Raw genomic sequence first — 21,613 nt, forward strand, 5'->3', positions numbered from 1 at the left:
CTCTGTCTTCCTCCCTGTCTGCCCCTCCCCTGCTTGTTCTAAGTAAATAAACAAATTCAAAAAATATTTAAAATTAAAAAAAAAAATGAAAGGTGGGAGGCCTGTAGAGTGAGAAAATGTGGACAGAGCCTGACTTTAAAGAAAAATGGAGAGACGGTTATTAGCTACCATATAACGCACCCTCAGATTATGTGTTTGGCCGATGGGCAGGGTGTTGATAGAGAAGAAAGTTTGAAGGCTTGGAGGTGGAGAGAAATTGAGGGAGAGTCTGCCGACAGAAAGAGGGGACTCCTGACCAGGCCACTTCCACTGGTGGCCTTGTTCCAGAAGCAGGGTGCTCGGCAAGTATCCGGACAGAAGAAGTAGGGGGCGTGGAAATCTGTTGGTGTGGCACCAGACATGTGGAGGGTTTGGACAGAGGTGGAGAAAGTACTGGGTGTGTAAGTTCACTTGCTTTTTGTTCCAAGTGCAGAACTTCCTATTTCCACGTGCCCACGAGTCTGCAGACGGGAGTGACTCACGCTGACCACCGCAGTTCAGTGTCATCACCAGCGACCTTGCTGCTGGGGTTTGTGGACAAAAGTGAAATCATACTCCTTACTCTTTTTTGAGTTTTTTTAGGAGGGCTACACCTGGAGGGCACTTGGGGTCAGGACCAACGGAGACCATCCAGGTCTCCTACGGACAGCGAGGATGAACGTGCCTGAGTGAGTGACCAGGACGGGTTTCTGACAACAGCCTCCCCCCGTTCATGGGGTGGCCCAGAGCACCCCCGGGCAGCAGTGGCTTGAGGAAGCAGAGAGGAAGGTCCTGTTCATCATTTCCAGGGTTAATTTGGTTGGAGAAAATCACAAGACCTATTTAAAGCATGTGCAACATCTTACACTTAGAGTATCGCAGAAACATTTAGCTTATATTTCAGTTTATTACTGTTTCTGAAAACACAGTTGATTATTATAATCTCCACTTGTAAGCAGAGGAAACACTCAAAATCACTTCTGTCTGCATTTCCTCTACCTGAGTGCTGGAGGCAAGCACTGCCTTTGGAGAGGCTCTTTTTCCATTTTAATTGAGGATTTTTTTTGCCTGTTGATATCATTGAGAATGAAGGGTGATGAATCATGTCTTCTCATCAAGACCTGCCATAGACTGTTGCCCTGACCTTGGGCAAGTTTGTGTGTCAATTCGAGTCTCAAGAAAGCAAGAGTAAATCTATCTTAGAGAAAACAAAGGTTTCGCTTAGTAAAATTAAGGAAATCAACCATCAAAGAAGTGACTTACAAATCTTTCGTCTACAAAATTTTCCCCAATAGATTTTTAACAAGTTTTCTTGTGGCAAATCAAGAATGTTGAATGTTCCCAGCACTCTCTGGAAATCCAGGGCATACAAGGCACGTGAACTTTCCTGACAAACGCTGATGTGAACGTTCGCCTCTCTTCCACGGAATCTGGTGACATCACAGCAGTGGCTCCAGAGCAACCACAGAGATTGTTTGTTTTTTTTTTTATAAAGCCTTCTGCTTCAGCTACACAATGTCAATGTCCCCTCCCAATCACTGGGTTCAATCCCACTGTGACACCTTGTGGAAGCAAAGCCATCTTGCTTCAGTCCAAGCCCCAAGATCCCATTCCCAGCCTGAGTTAGCAGTTCAGGATCTAGGGATTATCCTCAGATCTAGGAGCGATAATATTAGTACTTGATACGGACTGCGCAATTACTATGCATAAGCCACTGTTCTAGATACTTTCCGTTATTAACTCCATTCTTCCTCACACTGACCAAAGCCATGGATTGAAAAGCACACCCGCCAACGGAAAGATAAAACCCTAACACCTACAGCGCATAGAGTGCCTAGCACGTGCCCATGTCACACGTTTTGTCACATACTCTATCCACTGTACACCGTTTAGTCCTCAACCAGCGGATGGACTCAGCAGAGAAGGATGCCCTTAAAAAGAGGTCTCCCTTTTCGGACGTACCACAGAGACTTTTGGAAAGCTGCAGAACCAGGCTCGAGACTGGGCTAACTAGGCAAATACCCACCACCGCGTGATCTGGTCTGATGAGAAAAACCGCAGCCTCTACGACCAAAACCTAGACCTTGGTGTGCTGCTGTCAATGTCTGTGCTCAAAAATCACCTTTATAGCAGGGGGTCCTTGTACCACTCGCGTCAGTGGCATTTTTGCCCCTTGACACTTCAGCCACAGCCACTGTTGTTCCTCACCTGTTCTCGAGAAAATGGAGACACACTGGGGACCCGACATCATGTGACTCCACCTTCCCAGCAAAGACGTTTATAAAAAGAACTGGCATTTTCAGCTCCTACCCGGGGAGACCTCTTTCATTCCGTACCAATTTCTGAAACCTAGAAAGAATTCGGAGGAACGGCAAATTTCCACTCATAGGAATTTTACCAGGCATGTTCTGTTATCCTCATTTTCACGGATCATAGGACCAAGATCCACAGGGGCTAGATTGAGTTCTTGCACACAAACGCCAAGATGGAAGAAAGCTGTGCACAAAGGTTTTGTTAGACAGTGCTCTCCAGAGATACATCTGTGATGGAAGGAGAGGACCACTGGGTTGAGAGAAAAGCTCATCTTCAATGCTATCACTACCGAGGCTGCTGTAAATCCTATAGGGAGCACCATTTCTGGGGTGACAACAGACGTGTCCCCATTAAGGCAAGTGGACAAAGCCTATCTCCCGATGAGCCAGATTATGGCCATGGGATGCCTCTCGGATGGGGCAAAGCCTCTGATGAGGTAGTTCCTCATGGGTGAAAGGACACGAGTTACTGTTTTATGTTGGCACTGGCAGTGAAATCACCAATTCAACATTGCCTAATTCCCACAAAAATATTAGCAGAGAACAGTGGTACTCGTGCATCTTTCCATGGGGAAATCTACAGGAACCAGTGTTGTGGACGATGTGCGGAAATCAGCCCTGACACGTTGCTGTCGGAATGTAAAACGGGACGCTTGCTTTTGAGAAGTGTGGCAGTGTCTCTTGGTGCTGGCTTTATTGCCACTGGACAAGACAGTCGTGCTCGGTAAGAATCAAGAGGCAGCAAATGGAGTTTTCCAAAAGACCAACTCCGGCGAAACCAAGCACAGGAAATAGAATTTAAAATTCTACCCAGAGAGTTTCAACAGGGTATTTCATCATATAAAAGTAGCATAGGACTTGACAGAAAGGAAAATACTAGAGAAATATTGGAAATTTCACACACACACACATACACACTTGCTACCCCCAGACTCACACATAAAAAACAAGGGACACCAAAGATGTAAGAAAAATGGACTTGGTTAGAGATTCAAAACAAAGGCCAAGGGATTCTCCCTCCAAATAGCACAAATAGACAAATAACTTTTAAAAATCTGAGGAAAAAGTTAAAAGTCAACTTTGTGATTGGTGCACGGGGGAGCTCTGTCAAGCCTGTCACCAAACAGCAGTGATCAAACAGAACCGGCACAAACCCCCATTTCAGAATTCTCAGTGTGGGTCACACCAGACAACAAATGAAGAAGGCTTGATTCAAGAAAAACTCAGTCTTGGTGAGAACAGTGAAGTCTGTTCCCTCCTCCCTCTCCACCCTCCAGCCCCATGGTGTGGTCCATTGTACCCAGGAGGAGGAGGCCATGGGGACTGGCTGGACAGAGGTAACTTTACTTGGAGAAAACCCATGTCCAGGGGCATTGCTAAAAATAATACCAAAGTTAGGTGGCATTCAGGGCCATCTAATATTACAGCCAGGCTGAGGCTGTGACAATCTGGGAGCAAGCAGCAGACGACAGACCTGTCCACAAGTCAATAGGCAGTGTGGCTTTGTAAGTTCCCACCTGTCACTGGTGGTCTGGAAAGCAGAGATCATGCACAGGGCTGCACGGATCCCTGGTTACATGTGATGCCTCCAGCACAGGAAAATATAAGCCAGAGAAGACCCAAAAACTACATGAATTTTACATAGTATTCTTTAATCCAAGTACAGACCCACTAGTGAAGGGTGGGAGATTTACTAGCTGAGGCTGCTTAAGCACAAATACTGACTGTTGGCCACTAAACTATGGTGCCCCAGGGGTGACCACTGGATATCAGGCTTTACAATTAAAAAAACCCAGGGAAGAAAGAAAGAAGAAAAAAGAGAGAAAAAGAGGGAGAGGGAGGGAGGGAGGGAGGGAGGGAGAGAGAGAGAGAGAAAAGAAAGAAAAGAAAGAAAGAAAAGAAAGAAAAGAAAAAGAAAAGAAAGAAAAGAAAGAAAGACAGACAAACTGGAGAGGGGTCTCTGTTGCCATGTACTGTGGGAACACAGAATCTAGAGACAGTCCGGGCAGGTCACCAAACAAAATACCAGCAACAATAACCCGCTATCCAGTAGGTGGTAAGAATCCAGAGTTGCTACAATATTATCCAATATCCAGTTTTAAAGATTTTTTTTTAATGTTTACTTATTTTTTTTGTCAATATATGAAGTTTATTGTCAAATTGGTTTCCATACAGCACCCAGTGCTCATCCCAAAAGGTGCCCTCCTCAATACCCATCACCCACCCTCCCCTCCCTCCCACCCCCCATCAACCCTCAGTTTGTTCTCAGTTTTTAAGAGTCTCTTATGCTTTGGCTCTCTCCCACTCTAACCTCTTTTTTTTTTTCCTTCCCCTCCCCCATGGGTTTCTGTTAAGTTTCTCAGGATCCACATAAGAGTGAAAACATATGGTATCTGTCTTTCTCTGTATGGTTTATTTCACTTATTTTTGAGAGTGAGTGAGCAAGGGAGGGGGACAAGAGAGAGGGTGGGGGACAGAGGATCCAAAGCAGGTTCCAGGCTCTGAGCTGTCATCACAGATCAGAGCGTGGAGCTCACACTCCTGAACTGTGAGCTCATGACCTGAGCCAAAGTTGGATGCTTAACTGACCCACCCAGGGACCCAACGATCCAGTTTTAAACAAAAGATTATGAGACACACAAAGAAATAAGAATGGCCCAGGAAAAAAGCAGAAAATAAAAACGGTCTTTGAATCCTCCCCATGTTAAACTTAGCAGGCAAAGATTTCAAAGCAGATATAATATTTTTAGTTCTTTGAATATATTTAAGAATTAAGCAAAGTATTGTTACAATGAGCCCTCAAATAGGGAATATCGATAAAAGCAGATGTTATTTTAAAGAGGTCCAAATACAAATTCTCGAGTTCAAAAGAGAAATAACCAAAATACAAAAATTCACTACAGGGGTTTTATAGATCTGAGCAGACAGGAGAATGAACCTGTGAATTTGAAGATATATCAATCAAGATCATATAACTGAAAATTAAGGGAACAATGATGGAGAAAAATGAACAGAAACATGGGCCCCCATTAAGCACGCCAGCACATACATAGAAACAATCCTAGAAGATTAAGAGAAGAAAAAATTTTGTCACTAAAATAATTCAGTGACATGGTAGCTGAAAACTTGTGAAATCTGATGAAAACCATTGACTGCCACATCCGTAAAGCACAGTGACATCCAAATAGGATAAACACAAAGACATAGAAAAACCAACGTTTTCAGCCACCATGACACGAATGACAGTCACAGAACACTCTTATCAACACAAGTAGCTGCACATACATTTGTGATACACGTTTTCCAGAGAGATCACATACTGGGCCCTAAAATAAATCCCAATGTATTCAAAAGGGTTACAAACACACAAAGTATATTTCTGACTACAATGGATTTATGTATCGGAAAATTCAGTATTGTTAACATGACCGTTTTTTTTTTTTAATTTTTAAAAAAATTTTTTTAAATGTTTTATTTATTTTTGAGACAGAGAGAGACAGAGCATGAACGGGGGAGGGGCAGAGAGAGAGGGAGACACAGAATCTGAAACAGGCTCCAGGCTCCGACCCATCAGCCCAGAGCCCGACGCGGGGCTCGAACTCACAGACCACGAGATCGTGACCTGAGCCGAAGTCGGACGCCTAACCGACTGAGCCACCCAGGTGCCCCATGACCGTTCTTTTTAAATAGATCTGTATTTAGATTCTGAGTGACATAAATTTGAGACATAGGAGCTGAACTAAATTAGCTCTTTTGTTTATCTCCTAGAACAGTAACTCCAGAAGCCAGTAGTTCATCATGGACATGGCCGCCCTGTGAGGTCATCAGGAACCAGCCGCTTTGTCCCTGTTTTTTAAAAAAGAAGTTTGGCGTCGGATAGGATTTCATGAACACAGTGCAGTTCGCTTTATAGTCACGTTTGTAGTCTACAAAGGAAGGAGGGAAAAATCGAGGGCTCATGTGTCAGCCATCTGAGGTAGCCTGCTCTTCAAGGAGCTTTCCCAGGACCCCGTTCAGTGACCACCATTTGCTTTCCATTGGCCAAAACTGTGTTGCATGGCTGTTTGAGTGGCCAAGGAGGCAGGGGCTATGGTTCCCAGATAGGCACATGGCCAACCTGAGTGTCACTGCACGGTGTTATTTAAACACGGCCAGAATCACTGTTAGCTGGGCCACTGTCATGTTTGGTACAACATGTATCTATTAGGCTGAACTGTATCATTGAGCCAGGACCGTCAGCTACAGTGGGTCCTACCTCAAGTACAGAAAGCCAAAAGAATTCCTTTTAGGACAAAATTAATCCGTTGACATTGCATTAACAGAACATGGAAATTACTGTTGTTTTCTGTTTACACAAAATAGTTGGCTCATTTCCAGGGGTAGAAGGTGCATCTTGGAATGTTGCAAATTGGCCAGTTTTAAATTAATTCTGCTTTAGTAACATTTCAAAAAAAAAAAAAAAAGAATATAAACCAGAACAAGCCCTGTAGGGTATAGCAGGTTTGAAATTTTCTTTACAGAAACAGCAATGCACCAGTAATCACAGAGCAATAAAGAAAAATTAGAGAAGTATATCACAAGGGAAGAAATAATGGAATCCATTAGAGACTCAAAGAGCGGAAAGGTGCCAAGAGAAGACAAATGGCCCCACGAATTTTATCACAGTTTTCTAAGAAATTACAACAATCCACCAGGTAGTGAAACCATTTAGTGAAATTATTGATATAGACCAATTATGCCTCACGAGAAATGAGATGATCATTTCCCTCTTACTGCATCCAAAGAAAGCTGTAGGGATATAGGCACAGCCTTCCGGGGGAAACTGCATGGTGATTAGGAAGTATTCTCCAGAATGGAGCCATGAGCCTAAGATTAACACACAATGCAAGCAAATTTTATCGACAGTGTGGCTTTAGCAAATGTTGCAGTCATGGTGACTGAGACATTGTCTGTGCTCCATTTCAGTAAAAGCAGTTGACCCAGTGATGGATTGCTTCTTCCAGGTTCTCACGGGGCGGGGGGGGGGGGGGGGTTTAGGGGAGAAAATGACCAGGGGTGCTAACGTTAGAGAGACATAATTGGACAATTCACAGGGTGTAATCAGAAACTCCTGTGGCAAAGGAAGGTTGCCCATCAGTGGACTTCGCAGGCATGATTGCTTCCTTCCATGTTTATCAGAAGATTTCAGACAAAACCCTGATCAGTGGATCCCACCTGCGGATGAAGACCGCCCTTGGCAAGATCAGAGGGGTACCCCCGAAGGTCAAGCCGTTCTCCTGTCCTGCTCCCCATCCCTTCCACACGTGGCCAACTCAGAGGGCGGGCAGCAGTGACGGGTGTGGATGCAGGACTTCTGAGAGCATGTATTTTATCACCAGGGGGAACCTGTACCCTTCCTTGTCTTGCCGAGGCCACTGCGGGCCGAGATGCTGTCTCTGTCAGCTGGTCCCTGGGGGAGTCCGCGAGCACAACGCCTCTGCTCACCCCCAGCAACCAGGAGTGGGGGTTTGATGGCTTCCTGAGCACAGCCTCCTGGCCTATCGTGACTTGTACACTTGATAGCAAGTCACTTAAATGGCTCAAAGTTCTCTTGACAGTCCATAATCTCTCTGTAGATTCTTTGCTGTGTGCTCTTGAAACATAAGGTCTATGTGGGCAGGGACCTTGTTTTCTCTTGTTAACTAACACATTACTCAGAACCTAGCATAGTATCTGGAAAATAGTATGTATTCGGTCAACAGTTGTTCAATTAATGAACACAGGCTTTAGGGGCTCCTGGATGGCTCAGTCGGTTAAGCATCCAATTCTTGGTTTCTGCTCAGGTCATGATCCCACCGTCTGTGGGTTGGAGCCCTCTGTCAGGCTCTGTGCTGACAGTGCACACCCTGCTTGGGATTCTCTCCCTCTCCGTCCCTCCTTCACTCAGGCGGCCTTCCAAAATTAAATAAATTAAAAAAAATAAACACAGTCTTTAAATAAAAAATAAACAACTGTCTTTAAATAAGAAGGATCTTTTCACCCAAGGAATAGTTCTTAAATGCCTTTCCTAGGTACATACCTACATCTACATTTCTAACACTTTCCAGCTGTGTTACCCTGAGGAAACTTCCTTTACCTTTTGCACTTAATGCTTAAATTCATTTATAAAACTGGAGATAAACATGTAACTGTCTCAGAAGACTGTCCTATTAAATGGGTAATACAAGTAAGACAATGAATCATATGAAGTAATACTGAAAAGACACCCAGAGCAATGTGCCTGCATGACAAACTATTTTCTCTTTCCGTGTAGCAAGATGTAGTTACTCTCATATGGTGTAGGTAAGTTAATAGAAGTTGAAACATTGAGTAGGATATTTGGGAAGATACGTCTTCGGGGGAGAGAACAAAATTCTTTCCATTGCCAGGATGTGGATGTAATGGAGGGAGCTTTGACCGCTGTCTCGCTCCGTGAGGTCCAACAGACGTTGGAGGCCATGTACGGTGGGGCAGGAAACCCGAAAGTCTGGGGTCTCTGAAGATTTTGTGGAGCTACTGGTCTGCTATGGCCAGACTACTAGCCCTGTACTGTGTCCCTTCAAAGTTTTTTTTTTTTTTTTTTTTTTCTCAAGAATACACTTTTACTTGCTTATGGCCCCGGAGGACTTAAAACTAGCAGAGAAATTTTCTAACGGATATGCTCCTGTTGTATGTTGATAGTCTAAACTTTTTTTTCTCAGTTGACACTCTATTTGTAGATGCATGTATAGACATCCTTAGACCTTTGTGGTGGGCGTCTTTATAGTAACACCACCTTCACCTTTGGGCCAAATTCTCAGTTCAATCAAATAGCAATGTATCAGATGGCAATGATTAATAGGCTAGCTTATTGTATTCTTGTTGCATTCATTCAATTAATTCTGCAAGTTTTTGCCGAGAAATTATTCATATGTTTGCTCAGTGCGGTATTTCATCACTGGAGATCAAAACCCCAAACTTGGCCCCATCCTTAAAGATGGAAGGACTTAAAAGCAAACCACTGTGACCAGTGGACTTGGTCACACACACAGGGAAACTGCTTGCACCGAAGGGTTTCAGGCTGCATGAAGAGATTATAAAGGAGAGAGCACTTACACCTCCCACCTGAAGTGACAGCCGTCAAGAACACAGTGAAGTCAAAGGATGGGGTACCCAGAAAGCTGCCAGTTCACTGGGACCAGAACAGGAATTTTCAAGACAGGAGACCAGAAAGGGGGGGGTTCAGTGTCAGCGAGGACATTTAAGGGTGAGGACTTTGGGTCTTGTTCTGGTCAACGTGAAGCCATCGGGAGACCACACAGACCGAAGAGAAGAAGTGGTTTCATCAAATTTGCATTAAAAAAAATTTTTTTAATGTTTATTTCAAGAGAGAGAGCAAGTGAGCCAGCGGGGGAAGGGCAGAGAGCACAACTGAGAGGACAATCGAAGCAGCCTTTGTGCTGTCAGTGCACAGCGCAAGGCGGGACTCAAACACATGAACCGTGAGATCATGACCTGAGGTGACCTGAGGTGAGGCTTACCTGATTGAGCCTCCCCAGTACCCCAATCAAATCTGCCTGTTAGAAGGGCCAGTGTAATGGCAACAGAAGGGAAGATTTGAGGTGGGTTAGTGACAGGGACCCCAGGTTGGAAATAATGGCAAGAATCCAAGAGATGTTGGACTAGGGGCCTTGAGGGAAGGACACAGAGGTAGGAGTGGAGCCAAGGGCAAGGTCTGGGCGCCCGTGGGGTGCAGCATATTCCGAGCTCGCTGCAAGAGGTGATGTTGCAGGGAGGTGACTAGAACAACACTGGGTGCCTTACTTGCATAGGCTGTGCTGTTTACCGAGATGAAGAAGGCAGGAGTTGGTCAGATATCTGGGGCTGGGGCAGGGTGAGGGATCCAGGGTCGCATTTCACATGAGCAAGGGCAGCACCAAGACCTATCGTGTGTTTCCCTGCCTCCCTCCCTGTTGAGTGATTTTAGGTGGCAGATTCACACTGAGGCCAAGGACAGGTTCATATCCACTGCAGGGAGTGACGAAAGACTCATGCCTGGACTCTCATTTACAACTCAAACCAACAAGGTAATTGTTAGAGATTAAGAGTCTATTTTAGGCTGTGTCTATCACAGTTAAATTGTGCTTGTGTTCTGAAGTCTTTAATTTTTCTGTAGAGAAAAAAAAAAAGTCCTTGCCTTCATTTTTTACTGGAATCTCAGAAAACTTAGAGCAGGACTTCAGTTAAAAATCAAAATTAAACAGTGGATTAAAGGATTTATTATGTACCATTAAAAGCTTTGGTTATTAGCCAGAATTCAGTACTTACTCATGTAAGGGGCTGCTTCTTTTCATGCAGTTTTGCAATGGTTTTTAGATCTAGAAGCTTCCATTTACAAGTTGCCAGCTGCCTCACCTTTTGGTGGCTATTTCTGGAGTCTCGGGGGGGGGGGGGGGCTTGTTACTTATGCAAATGTGAGAAAAATAAGCTCTATTCTAACACACTTTTGAATTCTTGGGTAGGGGATAGGCAAATTGATATACAACTTGGAAATCTCCTGTGAAGTGTATGTAAGTCTCCCAAATCCTTTACTTCTGAGATGTCTGAAATTAACGTCCTAAGAAACTCGTGGTTGAGTTTAGAAGCTCCAGTCGAGGTTGCCAGGCATTCCCAGAGCTGAGCACCTAGCACTTTCTTGGCCCTGCTATCCCCACATAGTGCCAGGTTCCTGTGGCCAGTGGTATCGTTCTGGCACCTGCCGGCCGTGTCTGTAGCTCCAGAACTCAGCAGGGTTTCTCTCTGGGCATCGTGAGACCCTGGTGGAGTCTCAGCCTACAGTGCATCACACCTGGGCCCTTGCTGGGCTGGAGTGTCTCCTCCTGCCTGGGTGTAGCTCTCTCCTAGGGGCCACCGGGGCCCAGGAGCCACCTCTTCCTGCAGGGTCACCAGACAAGCATCATCAACCACGTTCCATGTGTGGCCCAGAGCAGGCAGGAATTCTGGAACCCTTCTACACCACATCTGGTTGAAGGAGATTCAGCCGTATCACACTTTTGTTTTCTTCTGGTTTCATTGCTCACCTGTCGGGAGTCCTCAAATTTCTGCTCTCCCCAGTCTCTTCCCTCCCTAGGTGATCTTCTCTAATGGCACCATGGCTTTTAATAATCCCTATAAACTAATGACTCTTAAATCTGTATCGACACCTCAGATTTTCCTCTAGACTGCAGAGGTCAACACATAGCTGCCCACTCAGCACCTCCACCCGGGGCATCTAATAGACCTCTCAAACTCACCTGTCTACACTGCAGCGGTCTTCCTCCAAAACCTGCTTCTTTCTCAGTGTTCTTCACCCCAGTAAATGGCACCTTCACTCTGTCAGATTCTCAAGCTTATGTGAGCATGATCCATGACTCACTCACATCCCACCCACTGAAACATCCTGTGGGCTCTCCTTTCAAAATACATCCAGACTCTCTATTTCTTAACGGCCTTCCCACCAGGACTGTGGGCCATGACACTGTCCCCTTTCTCCTGGGTCAGCTTCCTAACTGGTTTCCTGGTTTCTTACTTTGACAAAAAAAAATCTGCCTTCAACATAGCATCCAAAGGGGTATTTTAAAATTTTATTTTTTTGAGTAATCTCCACACCCAACATGACCCCAAGATCAAGAGTCACCTACTCTACAAAATGAGCCAGCCAGGTGACCCCAAAAAGGTTTTTTAAAAAAATTAAGTCCTATAATGTTATGGTTACATTAAAACACTTCCAAAAGTATTTGTTATTTCCTGTGCCTGACAGCCTGTTCCTCCAGATATCTGTGTTTTTTTTCCTTCATTTCCTTTAAGTATCTACTCAAACATCACCTTTGGTTAAGCTTTCCTGGATCATTTAAATTTTTTTTCCTATTTTTATCGAGATCAAGTTCACATACAGCACTCTAGAAGTTTAAGGGGGACAGTATAATGATTTGACCTACGTGTAATGTGAAATGGTCACTGGGGTTTAGCTGCTGTCTCACACAGATAGCCAAAGACAGTTTCTGTCTCCCTTGCTATGGTAACTCTTGGGATCTCAACTTCATAAACGCTACACACAGTGTTACATAGAGTCACCATATTGCCCCTGTCATCCTTAGTCCTTATTAACTCATTTCTGGAGGTTTGTACCTTTTCACACCTTTGCCCAATTTCCCAGCCCCACCTCCCGCTTCTGGTAACTAGTCTGATTTCTTTCTCTAAGAATTCTTGGTTTTACGTTCCCCGTGTAAGTGAAATCATACGGTGAGACTCTCCAGTATGTGTCTGGGTCTGACTTCTTCCACTTGGCATAATGCCCTCAAGGTCCAGCCATGTGGTCACATGTGGCAAGATTTCCCTCTGTTTTGTGGCTTTGTAGTATTTTTAATGGTCATCTTACAATGGCCACTCTTCCCTCCTGCCAACAACTGAAATGCTTTGCGCCATTGAACCGCTTTCCCTCTCTTTGTAGTGCCAATATGCAAGGATCCATGCACTTATTTGCTGTTTTTCCCCCTCAACTATAAGGTACAAGGTCTGAGAGCAGGAATTCCGGCTCTATTTCCCAGCTGGTTCTGTTGTTCCCAGTGCCTCGAATGGCCCCCAGCACACAAGTACACAGCTACTTTTGGGCGATACGAGGTCTCTTACAACGCAGTACAACGTTGCTCACGTCTTGGAGTAAGACAAGTGTACGAACTCTTCCCGTTTTGATTTTGCTCTTCCCCCCTTTCCTGGGTCTCAGGTCTGACGTCTTGCAGAACCCTGTCTCAGGAGTCTGCTTTCCTCTCCCCTCACCTCACAGTCAGTGGGTTGACTTTTTACCACCATCTAAGTCCCAGTGAAAGCAGGACGATGCCGGCGGATTACAAATTCCAAGGTGTATGAAGTCCGGCATTATTTCACAGATTTGTCTGAGTCTAGGACAGTTCCCAGAACGGCTTCTACCAACATAGTCATCATGCCTGACACATAAGAGGACATGGTGTATGTGATGTAGGTGCACATTTGGGGAAAGAAGAGGGAGAGAACAATCCTGATAGAAGGGGTCATGTTAAAAACAAGTATTTATCGTGTGCTGACCTTGGGCCAAGACTCATGTACACCACCCTCCCGACAGCAGCAGAAAGTAGTTATTACCTCTTTTACACACGAGTAAACCAGGGCTTGAGTCCTAAACCACCTCATCAGAAGTCAGAGGTGTCCTAAGGGATAAGCCTGGCTTGTGGACCCTCTATTTGGCCCGAGCGGGCTGCGTGCACAGTGGTCCCAAACAGGAGGCCGGCCGCCTACTTGTTTTTGCAAATTGTCTGCAGTGCCATCTGAAAATTACGTGAGAGGCCTTTTGAAGACACGGCTGCAAAAGGATGGCTCACATTGTGAAATAAAAGAGCTCTCGGTGTGTGTGACTACACGTCACCAAGCTCATGTGTCCAGCGTCCTGTGCTGGTTCGTGATCCTGTTGCTTCGGTAGTTACCCTGATTATAGGAAGATCTTTCATCTGGAACAGGGACGGTGGCCTTTGGGGGTGCAGGGAGAGAAGAGTGGACAATATAGCACATCACAACGGGCCACCCATGACCTGCCTTCACCCTGAGCCTCTGCAGCTGCAGGACAAGGAAGGGAGAGGAAAGGTAATTACCTATGTATGAGTGATGGCTGCAGAAAAGCACCCTCCCCGCCGAGGCCAGAGGCCGGCTTTTATGGCCTCAGCATTAACACAGCAGGGCCCGATGCCCGCAGCAAAGAACTCCATCTCTCACCCTGGTGTCCCTGCCTTCCGCCTCTGTCATCGTGCTGCTGGCTCCACCAACGTCTTTCGGAGCAGCCATCCCTTGGCGGTGACATTGATCCTGTCCGATCCTAACTTAGATCTGTTACATTGCATTGCTCCTCTGAAGGCGCATAAAACCTTTATCTCTTTTCCTGGGACGCCGTTTGCCTACTTGGCGATTCCACACACGCCAACACCCTGGTAAAGGTAGCCTGCTCTTTTCCAAGGCTGTCAACTCATGCCTGCCAAACCATAGGCTAGAAAACAAAAATTGGGTCCACAAATCATTGTGCGCAGTGGTTTCCAAGTAACAGAGTGACAGGATTCGTTAGCATTCATGGGCAGAAAACAGTACCTATTGTGGGCTTTTTGGAAGCAGCGGACAAGTCTTCCTGGAACGAGGGAAGTGGCCTCCAAAGTCATTTTCAGGTAGCCAGTCCCTGTGCCCTACCTCCTTCCCTAATTACTATCACATACCTTCTACAGTTGGCTCCCCCAGCACCGCAGGGCTGCAGGGTACTTGTCATCATCTTGTTTGAGAAGGAGGGCTGTGACGGACAACCGTTCCCTTTACGAATCCCAAGCGAGGGAGAATTTGGTTTTGTAATAGTGTGGTTTGCAAAATTTGTCTCCTGTTCCTGTTAGATCAGCATCACCTGAAGGGGTCTCCAGAGTGGAACAGTTTTCTCACTAAGGGCCTGGGGCTGCTGCAGCCATGGACAAGTGGCATGGTCTATGCATAGGGAGGACAACACTTTGGCTTTCTTGGCATTACAGGGTGCTCACACCTGGGGACAGGCAACCATTCTGCACCATTACGGTGCTACAGTAGACAAGCCACCTGAGGGCAACGGAAGCCAGGGGGAGGGCAACGGAAGCCAGGGGGAAGGCAACGGAAGCTTCACTGACAGACTTGAACCCTTGAGTTGGGTCCAAATAAGGGATGAGCGGGTAGGCTGAGAGGACGACACAGAGCCTTCAGCATGAAGGCACATGGAAGATTCAGGAGCTGCAAGCCCGTGTGAAAGAAGATGAGAAGTCCACTGTGCTCACCTGTTGTTCTCTCCCTACCTGGAGTCTTCCATTCTGTGTGTCCCTTGGAATTGCACGGGTCTCTCACACCCTGACAATATGTGTCACTTACACCCCGACACTGACTCTGTTTGTGGAGGGTGGGGACCAGAACAGAGAGTGCCATGAGGCCAGGAAAGAACAAGAAGCGACTTGTGCATGAGGTCTGAGTTTGGGGAAGATTTCTCTCCCCACACCGTGACTCGTTTTCCCCACATTAATAAAACAGAGCCATCAACTGCCCTTGTCTTGAGGTCATCAAGGAGAGAAACAGGACCAGGGTCCTCAGTCAGTATGCTAATTTTCCCCCTGGGGGCTCATGAAGGTTTCTGGAGGGGGGGGGATGTAGAGAGAGGTGACGGGGAGGTAGAGAGAGGTGACGGGGAGGTAGAGAGAGGTGACGGGGAGGTAGAGAGAGGTGACGGGGAGGTAGAGAGAGGTGACGGGGAGGTAGAGAGAGGTGACGGGGAGTTATCCCTGGGGCCACCCTCTAAGCCACGTGCACTTGGCAGTGGACCCTCATGTGGACCCCTCAAGGTTTGGGGAAAGAAAAGTACCTACCGCAGAGGTGCTGGCAAACACCAGGAACCTGGCATTCGAGTGCCCGGAACCCCTTGGAAACCTAGGTTATGTGAGTTCCCCACTTGTGCGTCTTGTCAGAGGATTTGGGGGGATTGGTTTGGGGTAAGAAGGCCATCGGAAAAACATCCACGAGTCTTCACCACATTGTTAAAATGGGTCAAGTACAAGCTGGAGTGAGCACAGTTTCCTCGCGGGGAAGAATAAGCAGGTCCACTCTGGAGGAGACAGCATCCGCGTGTGACGAGCGAAACTGACAGTGGCTGTGGGGTGAGCTCTTCCCGGGGTTTTCTGACCCAGGAGTATGGTTGACGGTGCTCACCATGCTTCCCTAGCCAGGACTAATGAGAGCATTCTAGAAGCTCTAACCAGGTAAGTCATGGGGGCATCAGGGGCCTGCTCCAGACATAGGCCTGAGGAGGCAAAGGACCTGAGGCCCCTTCGGGAACACGGCAAAGAGCCCTTCCTTCCTGCCTATTTCTACATCCCCAAGTGCTGAGCTTTGCATATCCCACGAGAAGACCCCCCCCCCCACACACACACACAGTCCTCTCTCAGGGGGAATATTCAACTCCTCCTCCAGCCCCCACCACTGCGCAGACACTTCTCACTGGGACAGAGAGCACCCTGAGGCTTGGAAGGAGAGAAGCAGCTGCCAGTGTGGCCACGTCTTTGATTTCCATCACCCTTTCCCTTGCCAGGGAAGGCAGGGCCCCCACTTTCTCCCTTGAAGCAGAGACCACATCAATTGATCATGAAATCATTGAAGAAGAAAAATGGTAAGGAGAAAAAAATATCTAATTTACCTGATTGATGAAGGTCATTAACAACCTACTACGATGTTCTGATTCACTTGAGATGGTAAATTTTATGTGACAAAGATGACAATGGAGAAAAAGTGGGAGAATGCAGAGGAACAAACATTTTGTTTTGCCCGTGTCCTCACATCACTTCTTGCTCAGTCTTTACTGTGGCTCCGCTCCATGCATCTAGCACGTGTGCAGTGAGGCGTTCCCACAGCCAGGCCGCCATCTTGGCCTTTTATCGGCACTGATGGGTAGGACTCTGGTTTCTTGACCCGCAGATCCACCATCGTTTTTTTTTGTACTGGTAATTTGTATGTCTCATTTCTCTGTAGCAGATACAAAAATATAATTGGTGGAAAACACCTAATGAAGTTGAAAGTGGGGTTAAAAGTAGTTCATACTGGACTTGGCTTTGAAGCCTACAGCCACTGGCAGCCCTTTGTGTCTGTAGCAGGTAATACGTGTCCTCAGTGAAGGACAGAGAACTTTAGTCAACTAATGTGGATACCACAATCAGAGCTATTTTCTGTGAAATTCCATCTGTCATCCACTATTCTGATGATTCCTATCTTTTCCTTCCCTAATTTCAACCCCCATGTCTCTGCTCCAGGGGGCTTACTATCACATGAACCACAGCTACCCCTCATCCAGCTCTCACTATATGCCCTGCACTGTGCTGAGTGCTTTTTACTCTTGAGTACAAGGTTTTTCCTCATCCAGGCCTCACTCCACCTCTGTGAGGTAGGTCCTATTTCTACCCCATTGAGAGGGGAGAACACGGAGGCACACAGAGGGGGTGCCTCTAATCCGACATCTGAGAGCAAATTAGAAGGTTTTGTCCCAGAGATGAGGGTCTGTACTGTTGGTCTTGTGTTGATGGCTAACCCAATAACGTTGTCCCAAATCTTTAAAAGATCTCTCTAGATTTTTATTAGCTTATACTCTTTGTCATATCGAAAATCTCAGCATAGTCTGTGTACCAGTGGATTATAAAACTTGTTTTAAGAACAGCTTTGTTTTCCAACCTTCGTGTTGTGCATAAAAATGTAGGCAAGCATAGTCCCTTAAAGCAGATTACAGGGGGATGGAAATTGCAAGAGTGGTTAAAATGTATTTTACACAAACTGATTTTAAAATTTGGCAAAGCAGACAGGGTGAAGTGAGAAAGTGCGAGCTCAGTTGAACATCACAGTGGTAATCATTAGCATGACTGCAACGTGGTGGGGTGTTAGGGTATGCCTCTTAGTGTCACAAATACTTATATATTTAAACTCCAATAGCCATCCTTGGACACGTTTGTCATTATTGTAATTTTACAGGTGAGGAAACAGAGTTGGAGAAGTTAAGATGTGTCCCTGTGGTCTGGCCCGGGGTAGCAGAGCCATAGTTAGAACTCAGATTGAGTGGTCACATTCTACCGTTTTCTATTCCTGGGACCTCCTAGGGCATCTCTGGCATGGGACACCATGTTCCTTTCTTCTTTTTTAAGTAGGTTTTGAATTTTGATTCTAGTGTAAGCATACAGTGTAATATTAGTTGCATTTGTACAATGTAGCGATTCAACACTTCCATGCCTCACCTGGTGCTTGTTATAACACGTGCCCTCCTTAATCCGCATCTCTCAGTTCTCCCCATCCTCCTGCCCACCTTCCCTCTGGTTACCATCAGTGTGTTCTCTATACTTGAGTGGGTTTCTTGGTTTACCGGTCATCCTTTGCTTCTTTGTTTCTTAAATTCCACATCCGACTTATTTACATAGCATAATAGAGTCTAGCTGCATTCATGTTGTTGCGAATAGGAAGATCTTAATCTTTTTATGGCTGAGTAATATTCCATCATATACAGATACCATATATTCTTTACCCATTCATCAGTCCGTAGACCCTCAGGCTGCTTCCATAGCTTGGCCATTGTGGGTAATGCTGCTGTAAACTTTGGGGTGCTTATGTCCCTTGGAATTATTGGTTTTGTGTGTGTATGATGCCATTTTGGTTCTATTTTTGGATTGAGTCATGAGAGAAGAATATACTGAAACTTTTTCATGTTTAGATGAATGGCAGACCCTCTATTCCCCAAGTCACTTAGGAACATTCAGAAGGGCTGGGGGGACCACTCAGCAGGAATTGCTTTGCAAAATGTAAATGGCTCCAACTCAAAATTTCAGGTACCATTTTCATTTGGACTTGGACATCCTTATTCATGTGAAATGGCATCCAGCTCCATGAATCACTTCATTCGTGAGAGAGAGAGATGGGTCTGTGTATCTTGGTCAGTTCAGGAATCCACCCCTGACCATCTGCTATCATTATGTGGAATGAAAGGCAGAGGGTCCCAGATGTGTTCTCACCCTGTCCAGGTCAAAGGCCATCTGTCCAAGTAACTTAAACCTTCCAGGGTGACAGTTTTCAAAGGAACCCAATCAGGTGGCTGATTTCATTTGGTTAAGAAAATAAAAATTCAAAAATTTAATCTACATAAATCTTTTATACAGAAGTGGTGAGAAAAGCTGACCTTCCCAAGAATATCCCCTTTGGATTTAAGTCCCCCTCAGATTGAGCTGAGAGCTGCCTCTCTGTATTTCACAAATTCTGACCCACGTATTCCAACGTGGCCTTTTGGAACAGAGAAAGCGTGTTTGTTTTCTACTTGACGGCCCTTCACTTATTTGAAACAACTCTCCTGGTTTTTTTTCCTGACTTGTCTTAAGGTTCATCAAAGGTTCCTTTAAATATCCTTCCTCCCTGAAAGACTAGGAAAAGGAGATTTCTTCTGGAAAGTTTTCACTTCCTCGATCAACAGAGTCTAGTTCACTTCTGGTTTCAAAAGTCAGGAATGTGTGATGACAGAACACCACTTGGCCTGCTTTCTCTCCGCAAGGCAGGCTTTAAGACGATAAATATTTGCCCAAACTGTGCAGCTGAGCCATGTGCAAATTTGCATAACGGTACTCCAGGTGCTGTGCGGCATGGTAATCACTTATAACCTGACAAAGCTGGATTTGAGCGACACGTGCCTGCCTGAATGCACCGTCAGCAAATCAGGAGCTCTCCGCGTGTCACCTCGTCACCTTAAATGGCATTAAGGAAGAGGAAAGACTGTGGTGAGACATAGCGAGAGGCTGGTTTGTACCATTTCTGCAAGGTCACAGAGATGCGGGATTTCAAAGAATTTCTCAGATTGGTACACGATACTAGTTTACTGCACACAAAGTGTTTCGGCTTCGTCAGTCCAACATTTCAGGGTCTCCAGCCAGAAAGGTGAGGCAATCAGAGAAGAACGTGAACTGAATGCAACCATCGGTGCCATGCCCTGCCACGGCCACACGAAGGGGAAACCAAGGCCATGCTAACCACGCTTCCTGCACTTCCAAGAACCATTTCTACTCAGGAAAACACTACCTTTGGGGCTAGCATCTCACACTTTCCTAGAGACCTTTAAGGACATTGATCAACAGATTGAGTAATTCAAGTAAAAAATCATTGCCTTACTTGCTGGGAAGGAGGAAAGGAGTAAGACGTTACATGTCTTTGTTGGGATAGAGTCCTTGGGATTTGTAAATGATTTGCATAGAAATACAAACTCCCCAACAGCTCAAGGATACGGCAGATGCTGGGGACACAAGGTCAAGTGTAAGAAGGGCAGATTACGAGGCTGCTTGGAGAAGGTGTAGAGAGCAGGGGGTGAGGAAACAGAGCTGTGGCATCTGAAGCTCGACCCCCCCGGCACTTGCCTTGGCACATGTTGTGACCTGGTGTCCAGCTCTAGTGAGGATACACAGCTCTCACCTCCTCACCAGTGCGATCATGAAAACAAAGTGCTCCAGAGAACATCTGGCCCCTAGAAGGTCAGCATCTGTGAGCTTTCACTAGCACACTATCTGTCCTGTGCCAGGACATTGTGAAGTGACTTAAACATGGGGCGTGACAAGAATGGCCAATGGGAAAAAAAAAATCAATCCATAGTTGGTTAATCAACGTAAGAGGATTTTAAGGGATCTGTCCTTCAGTTTATCTTGAAACAAAGAATGCGTGGTAAGTGTCGATTATAACATAAAAAAGGAAATTAAATAAAAACAGTTTGAAGTAGAAACCAACCATCCAGTCTTCACCCTTGGGGACCTCACCGGCCGATGGGGACACGTCATTGTGGGTATGCACTCCAAGTGTCATTAGTCAAAGCTGGCATGATGGAGGGACTGATGAACCCAGAGTGGGAAGGAAACACCCAGAATTATTTCCTGGCATTCGGGAGGTCTGAGATGTGGTCAAGGAGGAGCTCTAACAATGGTGGCAGTCACTAGCACAGGGATGGAGGGCATCACAGGACAAGGCCACCAGGAACTGTGTGGTGCAGATTCCCACGCCCAGGGCTGGCAGGTGTACAGGAGGTTAGTGTGGCAGGTATTGGTCCTGGATTGTGTAGGGTCTTAAAAATCAAGCCAAGAAGTTGAGCCTTGGCTATTTACTCTGCCTTCATTCGCCCACACACTTTTCTTGAACATTGTATATGCTGTGAGGACACGTTAGACACCTGACACTTTCCTCCCAGGATTAGCTACTCGGTCTATCAAACAAACAGAGAATGATGATGTTTTAATTAAGATATGTGGTGATAAAACAACAAGCAGAAGTATGCCAAGGAGGCATGGTCGTGTCTAACCCACTGAAACACGTGTCATTTTACCCATGTTGTGTGGACTCCAGGACTGAGAAGGAAGAGCTTTGATCTCCTTCTACATCAGTACCTTCAGGATCTTCCCATGAAAGCTGGTATCACCAGGCAGATTTCAAACTTGTGGGTCAAGTCGAAAACAGGCATAGCATTTGAGAACAGAGGGAAGTGAAGCAAACCAATTCACCCGTCATTACCAATGAAAAAACGGACCCAGGAATCGAATAGTCCAAGTACCCTGGTTCTTTCACTTAGGAGTGAGCTCAAGTGTTGCTTACACAGCGTGTACCATACATGGGTTTCCATGTAGTGACCCTGCTCTATATTAAGTGTCGAGAACATGGTACGACTCGAGATTGGGAGGCAT

The sequence above is a fragment of the Panthera tigris genome, chromosome D1 (assembly GCF_018350195.1).
Source record: "Panthera tigris isolate Pti1 chromosome D1, P.tigris_Pti1_mat1.1, whole genome shotgun sequence".
Taxonomy (NCBI): Eukaryota; Metazoa; Chordata; class Mammalia; order Carnivora; family Felidae; genus Panthera; species Panthera tigris.